The sequence below is a fragment of the Rhinatrema bivittatum genome, chromosome 1 (assembly GCF_901001135.1).
Source record: "Rhinatrema bivittatum chromosome 1, aRhiBiv1.1, whole genome shotgun sequence".
Classification (NCBI taxonomy): Eukaryota; Metazoa; Chordata; class Amphibia; order Gymnophiona; family Rhinatrematidae; genus Rhinatrema; species Rhinatrema bivittatum.
The window spans coordinates 306389866-306408094 of record NC_042615.1 but is presented as its reverse complement, the minus strand read 5'-3'; the positions used below and the strand labels follow the sequence as shown (position 1 = coordinate 306408094).

The 18229-nt window shown below is 40.8% G+C and overlaps 1 protein-coding gene across 2 annotated transcripts in view; it reads left to right on the top strand.

Moving 5' to 3' along the window:
* Positions 1-18229, top strand: part of BANK1 (B cell scaffold protein with ankyrin repeats 1) — an 894626-nt gene that overhangs the window by 828636 nt on the left and 47761 nt on the right. The gene's annotated exons all lie outside the window — the stretch shown is intronic.

Genomic DNA, 18229 nt, shown 5'->3' with positions numbered 1-18229 from the left:
ACTCCATGAGGAAAACTAGGCAATTACCTACTGTTCCAAAATTTTTGGGACAGCATAATCCTGCCAGTATGAGATCCAGAGAGTGTGTACCAGAGCCAATATTAGGGATGTACATTGGCCTAGACCTAGGCCCAAGGCCGGGGCCTAGGGCATAGGCCAATGCCCAAAGCAGGGATCATAGCCTCTGTCCAAGCACGAAATCAAGGTCTCGGCCCAGGCTAACATTAAGGCCTTGATCAACAGTCAAGCCCTCCCCCCCCCCCCCCCCCCACACAAACAATCAGTTACCTGATCAGTCGCATTTCTCTGGAAGCAGCCAAGCCAGGTCCCAACACCTGGGCCTTGCCCTAGATTACAGCCCAGACCCAGATCCAACACTGAGGCCTGGACTGGAGGTCAGGTCCCGATTCTGGGAGCCTCAGCCTGGACCCAGGCTTGACGTTGGGGCTTGGCCTGTAGACTGAGTCCTGATGTCTGGGCCTTAACCTAGGCCAGAGCCTGGAGATAGGATTGATACCGCAGGCTGGCCCAGAAGCTGGGTCCCAACACCAGGGCTTCAGCCCAGACCCAGGCTTGACGTGGGGCCCTGGCCTGGAGGCTGGGTCCCGACACCTGGGCCTTAGCCTAGGGTCAGGCCCAAGCCCAGAACCCAGGCCTTAGAGCAGCTTCGATAATGTCCTCTTCTTTTTTCTTCTTCAACTTACACTGTCTGCTGCAGTTGTGCCAGAGTTAATTAACTCCGGCACATTCACCCCAGCTGATGGCGCCATTTTAATGCACGGCATTGTACGGCAATGTTGTACATCAAAATGGCGCCGTCTGCTGGGATGAAAGCGCAGCTGTTAATTAACTCTGGCACAACTGCAGCAGACAGTGTAAGTTGAAGAAGTCAAGAAGGAAAAAAAGAGGACTAGGCTTAACAGAGAGGGAAGAAAAATATTTGATACAAAATGTTCACAACATGAATCAGCCACACAATCAATTCCACCTGTCAACCTTGTACGCATATAGATGTGATATGGAAGTGGAAAAAGGCTGCAATTGTATTAATAAAAACAATACAGAAGAATAATAAACTTATAAAGTAGCCTAGTTATACAGTTATTTCATATATAGTGGCACAGTAACATAGTGGTTGAAAGCAGCTAAGGATCAATTGGCCCACTAAATTTACTTGGTGGCTCCTATCTACACCACTCTAGCAAATGTTATATGCCAGCTGTCAGCATTGCAATCTTGACTGCCTACAGGATATCACTTCTTACCCATGCCAGTTCTGTTGTTCCTCACCCATGGACTGCCCCAATCCACATGGAATGGGTGCACTTTCCCTTCATTGCATGGCCCAACCTGGGCCAGCTCAGCCTATCACATCCCAGGTCCTTGATCTCTAGTGCCCTATGCCTTGAAGCTGCTGTCTCTACAATGGTGGTGCTTTGGGTAGCCTCAGGCATTTATAAAACAGAGCTTCTACAGGAGATGGGAGGAGGGGCAGTTTAGTAAACCCAAGTCCTTTGCATACTGCTGGTTATCCAATGAGTCAAAAGCTTTCATTGCTGGAAAATCAAAAGCAATCTGCCAATTATGATTTCTACATCTGCTGCCAAATTAGTGATAGAACATGAGTGTTCCAATTTAAATGTTATTGCCAAGTCCCAGTTTCATATCTTTCCCTCCTGCTTCTCACTTTCCTACTCTGTTAATCTCTTTGAGATGGTCATGGTCCCTGTTGGTGGTGCTACTGGTCTCCCCCTTCCATACTCCTCCATCCAAGGAATGACTGTAACTTCATTCCTTCTTGAGAACACAGATGGTCCAAAGATTCTTTCCTTGTGAAAGACATCACTTTTTCTGATGATACTAAATCTCACTCCCTGAGCCCTTGGGTACTCAGTAAGTACAAAGGAAAAGCAAATTCTTTCTCAAAAAAGAGAAACCAAAACAAGAGGCAGTAAGAATGGAAAAAACTTCTTCCTCACACAAAACAAGGTTTCAAGAACCATGACAGAAATTTGGTGAAGGTACTTTGCTTCTTGTCTATTTCCAGGCCTCAATCCCTGAGACCCCAAAAGGAAGCAGCAAAGAGACAAGCTTCTCTTAGGAGGGTCAACCAAAATGTACTCAGTTACAGGATAGCATGGGTTTATATAGGCTGGAAGGTCACCATTTACAGATCCCACATAGGGAATATAACTCTACACTGAAGTTGTGTTCCCCCCAATTGAATGGATCATTCCTTCAGTTAGAGACCTTTAGGTTCTCTACAGAAGGATAGCATGAAAAGACAAAAGTGGAGAAGAATCTTATACAGGATAGAAGTGGGACATAGATTAGAGAGGGATAGTAGATTTACAGTAAGTAATATGAGAGAATGAGGCAAAGAAGTAAAAAACAGAAGTGATTAAGAGGATAGAATGGCTTCCCTATGAGGAAAGGTTAAAAAGGTTAGGGCTGTTCAGCTTGGAGAAGAGATGACTGAGGGGCAATATGATGTAGGTCTATAAAATCATGAGAGGACTAGAACAAGTTAATGTAAATCGCCATGAAGTTAGCAAGTAGCACATTTAAAACATATTCTTTTTCACTGGAATTCATTGCCAGAGACTGTGGTTAAGGCAGTTAGCTTATCTGGATTTTAAAAAAAAGATTTGGACAAGGTCCTGGAAGAGAAGTTCAAAACTATTAATCAAGTTGGCTCAGGAAATAACCACTGCTTATTACTGGGATCCATTTATGCTTGGGTACTTGCCAGGTACTTGTATCCTGGATTGGCCACTATTGGAAACAGGGTGCTGGGCTTAATGGATCCTCGATCTGTCCCAGTTAGACAACTTCTTATGTTTTTACATCTTATGGAGATGAAAATTTGGAGAAAAAAGAAAGTTTAGTAGTGAGAGGAATGGAAGAACAGATTTGAAATTTTAAGTCTGAAATAGTTAAGGAAGCAGACATGAATAGGTGAGGAGGAAATAGAAGTTGTGAGTTGATGAAGCAAATAATTCAATATAGAGAAGAGCTGGCAGGGTAGATGAAGCATGAATGACTGATAGACTGATAATAAAAGAGCTTTAGTTTGAGCTAGAGCAGAGAAGGAGAGAGAGAGTCAAATGAGTGGTGATCCTGGGAAGAGCTGGATTTCTTCCACTTTGCCTTAGCCTTGTGTAGTTGGTGACATTGGAGGTGGAGAGTTTAATTCATCCACAGATATAGATAAGGCCAGGCACAACTGAGACAAATAACAGACCAGCAAGCCTCAAAAGCAGAGAGAAAAGGACAAGTTAAAAAAAATGGACAGCAGAGGCAGTATTAAAGGACTGGAAGACAGAGGAAGAGGGAAATTATTTTAAACCACTAGAACTGAAGGTCCAGATCTCAAAAGATTATGGTAGTGATGGGCATTATGAAGAAAGGATAGAGATGGAGCATTAGAAATAGCAACTTTAAAATATATAACAGAGCAATCACAGAGAAGTGCAGGAAAAAGAGATGAAAAAGAGATCAAGAAAAACTTAAAGAAGAGAGTGTGCATATGGTGGCCAGCAAAGTGGGTAGAAGCAAATAGTAAGGTAAAGCAAACAAATAAGTACACTGGCTAAATGACTCTCTACACTTCCATACCTCTAATAGACCCACCAGATCTGCCTACAAAGGAACTTTACACATACCCTCATCTAAACTTACCCATCATACCTCCACGAAAGAACGAGCGCTATCAATAGCAGGACCTTCAAACTGGAACGCAATGTCCCCTGATTTTCATCTGGAACCCTTCACCCAGAAATTAAAAAAAAACTAAAAACCTGGCTCTTCAAACAGGCCTTTGCATAATCCCCCTCCCCTTTTCCTTCGTCCTTTCCACAGTATCTCATTCAATCCATCTGTCCAAATCCCTTGCATTGCTCCCTCCTTTTTGTTTCTTCTCCCCCTTTGCTTTTTTGCACCATGTTTAATTATTAACTTTGTTTAATTCTGTAATCCCCCCCAAGACCTTGAGATGTATTTTCCTTTTCCCATGCTTAATTAATGTTTATTTTACTATCTGTTCCTTGTAAATGTTTAAAATGTATTTTTCTACTTGTTCCATGTAAACCGATGTGATGTGCTAACGAACATAGATATAAAAAAAAACTTTAATTAAATAAATAAATAAGTACAGGTAGGTAGGAGAGAATTTGCAGAATCAGAAGAATACAAAACAAGAATGGGGATAGTTAGATTAGAAAGAGGTCAGCAGGGTATCAAGATCATCTAGGAAGCTTTGGTCAGGTTTATTTATTTATTTATTTATTTATTTATTTATTTATTTATTTAAAACATCTTCTGTTACTCTGCTTCCTAGTGTCTGTTCAGAGCAGATCACAATAAAACATTCATAAAACATCACAAAACAACAAAATCATTATAAATTTAAAACAAACATTAAAGAACAAAAAAAAAGAATATTCCACCTCCTCTGAAGGAAAAAAAAAAGCAAGAGCAATGTTAAATAAGGATTGTAGTGTATCTTGTCTGTTTTTCAATTAATGAGCAATGAACTAGTTTCTAAATATTAGACTAATTTCATTTTCCTTAAATTCAAATTCAGGTTGACTTAAATTCATCAAATAAAGATAAGTTGGTTGTAAAACAGGACAACTTTAAATTTTTTCTTCACAGGCTTCAGTACAAAACCAATAAAGAAATTTGGGATCAAGTTTCAAAACTTTAACCAGCTAATTTCAGGAGATAGCCAATTAAATCTCTGCTTTATAAAATTTCCCCCATCCTCATTACTTGACTGATTTACTAAAGCTTTTTTTTCCCATTCTGTAAATCAAGCTCATTCTTTTGATGGCAGAAATCATCTGATTATAAAAAAAAAAAATCCTCAGTTGGCTTGGCCATACTCAGAAGTATGTGAATGGTCAGGTGGACAGATAAAGCACTATAATGAAGAGTTTTTCAGATCACTTCATCTTTCGCTGTGGTAAGTGAATCAGTCAGGAGCTATCTGCTATTAATAATTGTCTCAGGCAGAACAGTTTAACCTTAAACTTTACTAAAACCAAAGCATTGTGGATAAGTAGGCAATCCTTTCCTGCTGGCCTGCTTAACATCACTGTTGAAGGTGTACCTCTTACTTTTACCAACATCATTCGGGATCTGGGAGGTGGATATTCAGATGCTAGATAGCCAGATAAGTAAGACTTCCTCTGCCTGTTCCCTGACCTGTGATGTTTTTCAAGCTGTTATATTATCTCCTATCCTTTTTAACATCTATACTCTTCCTCTGGTTTGGGTTGTCCAGGCTTCTGGAATTAAGTTATTATGTACACTGAAGATATTGAACTTTATACATCCTTAGGAAAACATTGGAAGGAGGCAGGAAGAGTTGTCTGTCACATGTCTACCAGTGGATGAAACAGAACAATCTTAGAAACAGAGAAATATGATATAAAAAAAAAAGACCATATGGCCTATTTAGTCTAAAGCTAACACCAGCCACTCAGCTCTACAATCCCAGCACTCCCTCTGAGATCACCTGTGCTTATACCATTCTTTCTTGAATTCAGACATTGTCCTTTACTACACCACCTCCACTAAGAGGCTGTTCAATGCTTCCATCACCATGTCTGTAAATAAATATTTCCTTAGATTAGTCCTGAGTCTACTCCGTTTGACCCTCACCCTATGACCCCTCATTTCAAAGCCTCCTTTCTGTTGAAAAGTACTTCTCCTATGCATTGATACCTTGGAGGTATTTAAATGCCTCAATCATATCTCCCCTATTCCTCTTTTCTTCTCAAGTATACATGTTTAGAACCTTAACTCTCTCCCCATGTGCTTTATAACAAAGACCATTGACTATTTTAGTTGCCACCCTCTGGATTGACTCCATCCAGTTTATAGCTATTTGAAGGTGCAGTCTCCAGAATTGTACACAGTATTCCAAATGAACTCTCACCAAAGACATAAAGGGCAATATTGCCTCTTTTTTTGCTGACCATTCCTCTTCCAATGCACCCAAGCATCCTTCTGACTTTTGCTGTTGGCTTTTCCACCTGTCTGGCCACCTTAAGATCATCAGTTATGATCACCCCAAATCCAACTCTTGTTTCATGCTTAGAATAATTGTACCTTCTATATTGGATTGCTCCATTTGGGCTTTTTCCAGCACAAATACATGATTCTGCATTTTTTAGCATTATATCTTAGATGCTAAATTTTCGACCATTCCTCAAGCTCATTAGTCTTTCTCATCATTTCCACACTTTCCTGGATGTACATACCATGTTATGGATTGTGGTATCACCCCTAAAAAGACAAACCTTCCCAATTGTCCTTTTCCAATATTGCTCATGAAAATGTTGAAATGGACTAGTGGCACACCACTAGCAACACCTTTCTTCTCAAACTGAACTCCATCTATTCTTTGTCGCCTCCCAAACAATCTGGGAGATTCATCAAGCCGTGCTAGGGCTATAACATGGCATTAAATAGTGTATATCACACCAAAATGCCATGTAATATAGTCCTATCATGGCAATCTTGTGCAATATTCACGATATTTTGCATAAAATGTCCAAAATTTCCTCTCCTATTCCAATGAACTTCTTTGCATTGCATTTGCATTCATGAGTTTTGCATATCCATGCAAAACAGCTCATGCATAAGTAATCTCATGTAAATAAAATGCGGCTGACTTTTAAATTTGTCAGCCTTGTTATTTTATCTAGAACTATGGGGAAAACATTAATCTAATGTGGGAGCATTAAGACCATGACACTGGTCCCGCGGCTCCCACATTAGCTTTAAAGATTCCATCTAAGATGCCAAAAATAGTAAAAATGAATCCAGGGATCAAGCATGACTCCCCTCCTCATCCTAGGGCTATGAATTGAGGTGGCCCCTACAAAACAATTTAAAAATAACTTGCCATGGGGGAGCGTAAAGAAGGAGAGAGAGATGCCACCAGTGAGCCACCATTGTGGGAAGGACTTTTGTTTCGAGACCGCTGAGAGCGGGTGAAACATCTGAGAAGCCGCAAGACCCGTGAGAGAAGACGTGTCCATCGTCATCATTCGGCGTCTGCTGTGTATAAATTCTAACGGCAGACCTGGGAGAAATTGGGGAGCATAAAGAAGGAGAGAGAGACACCCTCGGTGAGCCACCATTGTGGGAAGGACTTTTGTTTCGAGACCGCTGAGAGCGGGTGAAACATCTGAGAAGCCGCAAGACCCATGAGAGAAGGCGTGTCCAACGTCATCATTTGGCGTCTGCTGTGTATAAATTCTAGCAGCAGACCTGGGAGAAATCGGGGAGCGTAAAGGAGAGAGAGACGCCCCCGGTGAGCCACCATTGTGGGAAGGACTTTTGTTTCGAGACCGCTGACACCGGGTGAAACATCTGAGAAGCCGCGAGACCCATGAGAGAAAGCGTGTCTGACATCATCATTCGGCGTCTGCTGTGTATGAATGCTAACAGCAGACGGTGCACCGTCGTCACCAGCACACCGCCTAAGCCGTGCACCTCCGAAGGGGCGCACAGCTTTGTCCGGCTTAGCCCGGAGTAGGCTGGAGAAGCTACCCCCCCTTAGTTGCTCGAGATAAAGTTGGAACTTCCTGAGTACTCCCTTAAGGTCTTATGGGGAGGAAAAGGAAAGTTAAAAGCTTTCCAATATCTCCAATAACATCTAGGAGCCCTATGGACGACCACGTCGTACAACGGATCGAATCGTTACCAAGAGAGGACATTTTAGAGGAGCAGTTTTCTGCTTCACTAATTCCTGGTGAAGGACCTTCATTTCCTCCACAACCGAAAGCATCAGTTCCTGAAGGTTTTTTACAATTGGAATTGGGTGGTCTACCTAACAGAAGAGACTACACCAATTCTGGAGAAACTCAGAAAAGTAAACAATTACAAACTTTGGAAATAGGGCTATTTAAAGGGGAATCAAAGAAGCCAGAGCAGTGGTCTCTGGATCCCCCCAATAATTTAACCCTAAAAGATATATGGAAACTGATGGCTACTTTGAGTAATAATATTTAAAAAATGAATGATTCATTGTCATGTATTGTTAATTCAAATAGCTTGCAGATAGAAGAACAAAGAAAGGATTTAAGAGGTTTGAAAGATGATGTGGGAAAAGTAACAACTAAAGTCAAACTGTTAGAAAACATTGGGGTAGAGTTTTAGAAAATTTTGAAAACATGATGAGATATAAAAATTTACATTTGATAAACTTTCCTCAAACAAGGCTTCTTTCGCCTAGTGAAATGTTAAAAAAATATTTTAAGGAAATATTGTAATATTCAGAGAAAGAAATACCTGTTTTCTCAAAAGTCTTCTACTTCTCTAAAAAAACAACTGGAGAGGCAGAAGAAGAAAATCCAGATATTTCAACTATTGGAGTGTCTATATTCCTTGAAGAGTCAATGGATATTATACAAAACAGAGCTACTTTATTTGTTTCCATGTTATTAGAAATTGACAAGGATAGAGTGTTTAGGGACTTCCTTAAACACAGAGAATTACATTTTTGTGGGAAACGGATTTTAATGTTTCCAGATGTGTCCCGAGCCACACAGGCTAAAAGGTGGCACTTCCTCTCTCTAAAAACTAAAGTAGTAACCCTAGGGGCAACTTTTTTCCTTAAATATCCATCTGTGTGTCATATCAATTTTAGAGGGAAGAAATGTAGTTTTGTTGACCTATTACAATTGGAAACTTTTATTTCAGATAAAGATACAATTGGAGGAAATAATATAGAAGGTCAATAGAAATGCTTCTCTCTCTCCTACTGTTTTCTGTTTAGCCTTATAAATGATTGTACAAATTAGATCTCCCATAATATAGGTTATGTAATTGAGATGTGTATGATTATGGAAGATATATGTAGCAGTTTGATTACATCAAAATTATGTCTTGATATTTTTGTTTAAAAGATTTAAATGAAAATTCAATAAAGAAAAAATGGAAAAAAAAATAACTTGCCATGATCGTGCGATAATGGCGCCGTCAACCCAGTCCACGTAGATGCAATAAATAGCACAGGTTCACCCACCCCCGACTTTCAACAAACAAAATAGCCAGGCAGTTCTCCCTCTACCCCTAAATTATAAAAAAAAATTATTGGGTATATGGACCCCCCCAGATTCCCCAAGTTCAGAAAATAATTGTGTTCTAGTGGGGTATTCCTAGAATCCTCTTCAAACCTCTCTTCCACACCCCATTACCTAAAATCTACAAAAATCTGCAAGCAATAGGGCCCAGGACACTCCCTAGCCCTGGGCCCGGTTGGAGCCATTTTCCAAAATGGTGTTAATCTGATCTCACCCCAGCCACATGACTGGGGCAATGTCAGGACACTGAACCTGTACTGTATAATGCACAGAATTTATGAATTACTCCAACTATGGTCAATCACAGTTCATTTTAATCAGAAAAAGGACTCATTCAGTTTGTCTGACATTAGAGGTTTTATTGAGTCTTATCAATTTATTGACATAACATTAGAGGCAATTTCACAATTTCTAAATTAGCAATTGTGTCCATTGCTGTCCGACATCTCTGCTCCGCCCACCTTACCTCGTTGGCGACTCCCTTCGGGGTTGATGGAAGGCTAGCTGCTGCGGCGTCTCCTGGCTGTCCTCCTCCGGCGTTCCTGGACCGGCTCGACGCTGCAAGCTGCCATGTTGACCAGATGCCTAAGGGCGCGCACACACGGCCAGACTGATGTACTGGCGTTGGTGCGAACCTCAGGGGCATCCCCCTGAGATGACGTCATCAGATATTTAAGGTCTCAGTTTTCGCTAACAAGAGGAGTTAGCAAGGGTTCGCTTCCTCCAGGTCGCTGTGGATGGGATTCGCCCTCCGCAAACCTAGCTACTCTGCCTCCTCAGACTTCACTAGAGGTATCCGCTCCTCGGAGCCTCGCCTTCTCTTTTTCATTTCAGGTCGCAGTCCGGAACCGGTACTCACTCCTCGAGGGCCCACATCCCGGAACAGCTCCTGAATATCACTTCTGCTAAGAAGTCATCGCTGCTTACAACATTAGTGAGTTTCCATCTATCTCTCAGAGCTTTCCCTGGGACCAGGTACTCGCTCCTCAAGGGCCTACTGCATTCTAACTACTGGGCTGCCTCAAGAGACAATGGTGTGAGTGTTATCATCAAGGACTTGTTCCAGAACTCTGCATTTCCTATCTACTCGCTTTCTTAGTTTCTCTACAGCTCAGCCACCTTGGTATTGCTGTTCCAATACCTGAGGGACTACAGCCCAGCCGGGCGCCTCCAGCTCACTACTGCCACTTTTAATGGTTTAATATACTGCTTACTAAGAAATCTTTGTTGTTTATAACATCAGTGAGTTTCTATCAATCTATCTCTCAGAGCTTTCCCTGGAACTAGGTACTCGCTCCTCGAGGGCCTAATGCATACCAACTCCTGGGCTGCCTCAAGAGACTATTGTGTGAGGGTTACCATCAAGGACTTGTTCCTGAACTCTGCATGTCTTGCCTACTTACTTTCTCTGCAGCTCAGCCACCTTGGGATGGCTGTTCCAGTACCTGAGGGACTACAGCCCAGCCGGGCGCTTCCAGCTCACTACTGCCACCTCTGGTGGTTTAATATATTGTCTAATAAAAGAACTAGTGTGTGTTTGTCTCTTACACTGTCTGACCAGTGGTCCTTCTCGGGATTTCCCCTGAGAGCATGGTCACCTGCCACTGGTCCAAGGATCCACCCATAACTATTCTAAATAATAACAGATTGCTATGTCCAGCAACTCCATTAATAACAGGTTGCTATCTCTCAACTTTAACAAAACAGCTCTACTAACAGATTGCTAACTCCTTGCAACAGATTTAATAACAGCAATATAGCTTATTGGCTAAAGGTTTGCACAGATTTAATTCAGAGCAATCAGAACTATCTATCTACAAACTAAAGGTAACTTCAGAACTCTTAAAGTTTGTTTTATCACCATGCTAATAAAGCCACAGGTAAAGGAGACAGGTAGCTTCTCTCTGTAAAAGCATCAGAGTCTGTGTGTATCAGTGTACACATCTGATGGCTTAACTGAGTATAGGTATTGGGTAACGTCTCTCCACCCCAGCGATCAAGCTGAGATACAGGCAGACTTTTGCTGGTTTCCTGGAGTGTAGTCCATTGATTGAGAGCTCTTGGATGGCCTGCTTTCTTTCTAATGGCAAGAACCCTGAGCTCCATAGTTTCACTTATTTTATAGCAGTTCATCTACATAATACATCTACAGTCAATGTATATGGATGAGGGCCAAGCACAGTTTTTTGAGTGTGAGTTTCACACACTCAAAATGCCATTAACGATAAGCAACTTCCAATCAGTATCAAAGCCCTTTATTTCAGCAGACTTAACTGTAGACAAACTGGTGCTCATACTAGGATAGATTTTACAACCTATGCATTCCTCTTTCAAGGCCTGCATTTCTCAGTCTCGGCACAAATAGAAGAATGTCCATGATTCTTTGCTGTCCATATTCCATTTTCTTTGGTTCAAAGAGAATAAGCTCCTTTAAGATATATATAGAAAATGTTGATCTGAATTCTTCCTACAGTGTCAAAGGTCTTACTGAAATCCAAGTACACTATATCTAGTGCTTTCCTCTGATCCAACTCTCTTGTCACCCAATCAAACAAACTGATCAGATTAATCTGATAAAATCTACCTCTGGTAAAACTATGCTCTCAGATCTTGAAATCCATTGGATTCCAGAAATTGCACTACCCTCTGTTTTAGAAACTATTCCACTAATTTTCACACCACAGAGGTCAGACTAACTAGCCTGTGGTTCCTGGCCGCCTCCTTACTTCCACTTTTATGAATAGGAACCGCATTCTTCCATCTCTAGTCCTCTAGAAAAACTCCCAACTCTAAAGAAACATTGAAGAGGTCAGCTAGTGGAGCTGCCAGAATGTCTCAGATGCATCCCATTGGCTCTTTCACTTTATCTACTTTTAATTTAACTTGCTCCTCTGAACATTGAGGTTTACGTCACTTCTAATCCTATTTGTGTGTGTTATATGTAGTCCTATTCCGGGCCCTTCCACAATGAACACCAAACAGAAGCAATCTACTTTTTTCTTGTCAGCCTCTACATATACCTCCCCTTCTCCTCTAAATCTCACAATGTATTTTCTCCTATCACTACCATATAAAAAGTCTTGTTCCCCCATTTAACCATATTTCCTATTTTTTCTTCCATTTGTATCATTGATCTCTTGACTACTTTCTCATTTTCTCTTAATTTTCCAGATAATTGTTTCCTGTCTTCCTCTTTCTGAGATTTATTGTAGTTAATTAACTCTAACCTTTATTTTCTGTACCATTTAGTAAACCCTCTTACCTTTATTTACTTTCCTAACAAACCCTCTTACCTTTATTTACTTTCCTAACAAATGGGTTAGCTCTTTAGGACAGGTACCCCTCTTTCTCTGAGTCCTTCTATTATCTATATGGCGGATGTGATCACTTCATCCAAGGTTCTTTTCTCTTCCTGTCTCTCTCATTGTCTCAGGCTGATTTGGGCTGAACCAACCATTGACTCTTGTGAACTTTGCCAGGCACCTCCCAGTATACTGGTCCACCCAACTCTTCCGAGCACTCTCTCGCTCTCTCTCTTTCCAGGAACTTCCACCCTGGAATTCTTGTCCTCCACATCACTTCTCTGGACTCTCTGTTGGGGATACAGGCCCTGTAGAGCTCCTCTGTGGAAAATGACTCTAGAACTACCAGGCCTCCAGAGCTTAGAATCCTTTTCAAAAATCTCCTTAATCCTCAATCCTATCCTCATGTGGGAGCAAGGGTTTTTATACTACTACATTACCCCTTCCACTGGGGCAACTTGACATCACCAGCAAGCAGGGTCAAGTAGGACTTCTGTCACCATGAAGGCACTCAGACCAGCTGAAACTACATTCATGCTTGTAATGGGCAGGGATATTTTCCTCGATCTAAAAGAGGCACTTCTTTATACACCTAAATAAATGTTATATTCTCTTTTCATATTAACCCACAGTGCCTCCTCCTTACCTTATAAACCCAACAGTTCTGTTGGCTTAATATTATTTTTTATATATAGTGCCACTCCTCCTCACTTTCTTCCTACTCTTTCCTTCCCGAATAAATTGTAACCTGGTATAACTATATCCCAGTCATGGTTTTCTATGCCTCTGGATCTGGTACTTTATTTCCTACACTGTGAGCATTAGGTGTACATAGCTTTCCCAATGTTGTCCTTTTTCCCCCATTTCTCTATAAGTGTTTAAAGATTTACTTACCTGAGTACTTTTACATGCCAGAGGATTTTGCTCACCCATCCCCAACAATCCTAGTTTAAAGTTCTACTCAGTAGGTTTGCTAGTCTGTTCTAAAAGATGCTGCACCCCCTCAAGGTCTTCGCCGCTGTCTATACCCGACTATCTTAAAAGTTAGCCGGAAATGTCTGTCCGGCTCACTTTAGATCTGCCTGCAGTGCGGCCAGAGTTAGTCAGTTAACCTAACTGGCTAACTCCACTCCTCCCTGGAATGCTTACTGCCCCAGGAATGCCCCCCGACATATCCAGCTAGAATTTAGCCAGATAAATCATCAAATATAACAGCTAAGCCATTTAGATGGATAACTATGTTTAGGAAACTTATTTATTTGAAATCTAATACTACATATGATACTGCTTCAGTTGTATATATAATTTCTTGTCCTTGCAACTTATTTTATGTAAGCAAAACAATATGGAAGGTTAAAGTGAGAATTATGGCCAGATTTTAAAAGGCCTGTGTGTGTAAATGGCAGTTACGCACGTGGCCAGGCCTTGAGCACGCCGTGTGAATTTTCGAAGGGGCCTGGCCACACGCGCAAACCCCGGTATGTGCATACATGCTGGGCCTCTTCAAAGGGGCTAGCCAGGAGGCAGGGAGGGGCCATTAGCTACTGTCCCGGAAAAGTGCGCACCGGCTGGCTGCCGGCACGTGTAGATTACTTCTGCTCCCGAGGATCAGCAAGTAATAAAACAAAAAAATTGAGCCAAAGTAGGTTAGCTTTAGGGGGTGGGGAAGAGAGGGGAAGGGGAAGGATGGTTAGGCAGGGGGTTAGGGAAGTTCCCTCCCAGTCCGCTCCTTAATTGGAGTGGACTGGGAGGAAACTAGGGAAGGCCCAATTGTGCATTGACTTTGCATAAATTCACCCCCTTTGCTTGCGCAGCCCGCACATGCGCGCACGGATTATAAAATCTGGTGCACGTGTGCGCAGCCACCCGATTTTATAGCATGTGCACGCCGGGAACCGCACACACATGGACGCACGCATGCATGTTATAAAATCTACCCCTAAATGAACATTGTAACAGGATATGTGGAGGCTACTTGGATGTCCCATTTGTTCAACATTGGATTCAGAACAATCATTCAGTTGATGATCTCTCTTTTTTTTTAATCTCCAATGTGTTATTAATAAACGGGGTGGCAATGTCAATTAGTTATTGTTATGTATTGAGTAGCGCTGGATTTTTTTACATTAACATAGTGTCACCATGTAGTTTAAATGATAAAACTGATTAGGCAGTGTACCTTTAAAAGCTGTGTTTCTTCCATTTTGTATATAAATCAGGCTGTGATTGACTGGTTTAGAATACATCTCCCTTTTTGTGAGAATCGTGTTTGTTTTAGAACAGTGAGTAAGATGCAGTGGGGTAAGTTTATCTATCTTCAATATATTTGTATGTTTATATTTTTAAAATTTGTATATTTTGTATATTTATAGATTTATATGTATTTTTATATTATTATTGATTTATTATAGATTTGATGCAATTCAAGTGCATTTGACTTTGCCTACTGCTGATAATATGGGAACAGACTATTGAAACTTCTCCATTATCAGGGATTTTCTTTTTACTGTTGCGGGTGAATCCTGAAGATAATGAGGATTCAGTTATGAGAGTGCCTTAAGTCCAGCATTTGGTTGATGCCATTTTTGTGGAATATGGTCCACAGTATTGTCTGCTTTGCTAACATTTATTGGTACCTTCCACTGAAGAAGCTGAACCAGCAGTACATGCTGGGAATGGTTGCACATATTTACTAACTGGGAATGTTTGCAAACTTTTAATGGCTTCTATTTTGACCTCTGGACTTTTTTAAATAATTGTTTTCTATTTTTTATATGTTTCTACATTTGTAGATGGGTATCTTTAATGTATCTTGTATTGTTTATATGTCTGTGAGAATATTGATTCATTAAATGTATAAGCATTTTCTGTATATATTTTGATTCTTTTGATTGTTTTACTTGTTTATATATTATTACTTTGGTATTTATGTTTAATATTTGGATGATATTTATTGTCAGTTTTATTTGGTACCCCTTCTTCAACATGTGGACCCTATCCCTACTTAGCTTTCTTGAAATTTCATCCCATGGTGCAAGAAACCAAAATGCTTTCATCTACACAGCCATTCATTCATTTGCAGAATACGACCTTCCCTCCCTGGGCCTTTATCCTTGATTGAGAGGATTGAGGAGAATACCACATGCGCCTATCTGCTTAACCCTTTCTCCCTCGCTCTATGCAGTACTTAGCAGTATCATTTGTACCAAAATGGATGAGCAGCATCAGATACTAGTCAGTGGGCATGAGGATTTTCAGCAATCTCTCTGTACTATCTCAGATTTTGGCACCTGGCAGACAGCACACTTCCCAGGATAACATATCTGGTCAGCATATGGATATTTCCATGCCTCTCAGAAGCAAGTCACCAGCTACCATCTTCCACCTTCTAAGTGTAGTGGTTGTTCAGCCATTAGCAGTGGGGTTTGCAAATTTTGGTTCCTGGTTCTTCAGCTCAAGGTCCAGTTTCACCTTCCCCTCTGCTTGAAGTATCTGTCTTTGTTGCTTCAATAAGAATTTCATCAATGTAGTCCTAATCCTCCTGGATGATTCTCAGTCTTGCTACCTCCTCCTTGAGTTCTACCACCTGAGGGATTTGACCTGTAGACCTCTTTTACATGGAATCCCTAAAAGACAAAGGCTCTTTGGTTTTGTAGCCCTTCATTTTCATGTTGTAGACCAGAGGTGAAACAGGCTAAGGCGTATTACTCCTGAAAGAACAGGCCAGAATTAATGGGATTATTTTGTATTCATATTTTATATTTAATAAGCAATTATTGACTAGTCTTAAGAATATCTTTCTTTTCTTCACTTTTTCCAGCAATTGTGACCTTTCATGATACTCTAGTTATGGTAACCCATGCTTTCATTATTTTGAGGCTGGATTACTGCAGCACCCTTTATCTTGGGCTCCCAGTAAAGGCTGCTCAGTATGTTCAGATCAGTCAGAATAATGCTGCTCTCCTCATTGCAGGTCTTGCTCCTTTTGATCACATTCAACTTACATGATTTACATTGGTTTCTTGTGACAGTTCGAGTTCAATATAAGATTTTGGTTTTAACTGTTAGAACATTACATTAGGGTAGTCCATCTTACCTGGGAGACCATCTCTCTGAAATATTGTGTTCCCTGTAAGTTGCTATGCTTGAGCCAAGAAGCTCTTCATCTTCCTTCTTTGAAGGATTGTAAATTACAGAGAGCTGGAAAATAATATTTTCATTCACTGTGCCCAAGTCCTATTTAATGCCTCAGAACCTACATTTGATGAAATAGAGAAATAAAGAAACATGATCGCATAAAAAGATCCCATGGCTAGTTTGCCCATCCACCTAATTTAGCTTTTCTACTCCCATCACTCCCTCAGAGACTGAATGCTTTCTTAAATTCAGATACTGGTTGTGTCTGCATATCTCTAGCTATCTTTTTTAAAGCCATTAAACCCTGGCTCTTTCACTTTCTTTTTGGATAAACTTGTAACAGGCCAATTGGATAATGATTTTTGATTCAGTAATATTTGCAGCTTTCTTGTTTTGATTAACTATTTAAGCCATATTCTTGATGTTGATGGACCTTTGCTTTTGGTTCTTATGACTATTAGCCATTTTTAGAACTGCATTTCGTTAATTTATTTATTTATGAACATTTGATATTTTTCCAAGAATGAATTCAAGGCAGATTACAATTAAATCCAAATCAAACTTACAAGTATAGTATAGTATTGAGGCGCAAAGCGCAAGTTCCTGCCTGTATAATGACACCCTCTCCCTCTGCCCTGGATAGAGAATGCTACAGAAACATATATACTTATGATACCCTTAGTACATGATCCAAGTAGTGCAGGGATTTATGCAATACTGTTCATCTCAGTTAATTAATTTTATTATTTCAGGTTTATTACCAGGAGTTACCATATTATCTTGGCAAGATCAGATATTTATTGCTGAAAACTTACAAAAGAATGCTCTTAGTGGTTAAAACTTAGCAGAAATTAAGATTCAGCTAGACAACATCATATCTTAGCCTGGACTTGCATCTGAAAGTTGCTAAAAAGCATCTCTGGCTACCCACTGATAAGAGCTAAGAGAAAATCCCAAATCTCACCACTGCTGCAGATTATCATGGGTCTCAAGTCCATCCTGGGAAATTTCTGCTGGGTCTCATGCTCTGCTTGTCTCTTGGAGGTTTGCTTAGCCAGAAGGGGGCTTCCTCAGTCCTTTGAGAAGATCAATGCAAGTTTGGCCCTAAGCTAAATATATAGATAGGCAGTAAGGCTTCATTTCTGCCGGGCTCTTTAGCACTGTATCAGAATCAGTCAGCCCTGGTGCAGGGAGGGGCTGCTTGGCACTCTGATGTGGGTCATTCTTCTTAATGGCCATCGACCTTGGTGCTTTCCTCCAAGCTGTTTTTAAGGGCTTAGATATGTGTTATTCAGTGAGCTAAAGCATATTAAAGTGAATCCATGGTTAGCGTTATGATTGCTTCTATTTTTCCGCTTTTCTCCTGGGTCACTTACAGGTCACAGTAAAACTGACCAGGTTTGCAAGGCTGACAACTAGCTGATAACTCTTCCATTGTAAACTGGCTGGTTCTGTTCAGGGGTCCATAAACCCAGGGGACCAGGATGTCTATTTTTCCACATACACACATCATCCATTTTCCTTGTTTTCTCTCATGTACGCAGAGAATAGTCGTCTTATTTTGCAGGGCTCTGCAAAACAAATAAGCTAGGCACATACAATGCCTGATAAGAAAAGTCCATCATCTCTGCATCTAGCTGTCGAGAAAATAGGCCACGTGTACATTTTGCTGATGTCAGAGAATCCATC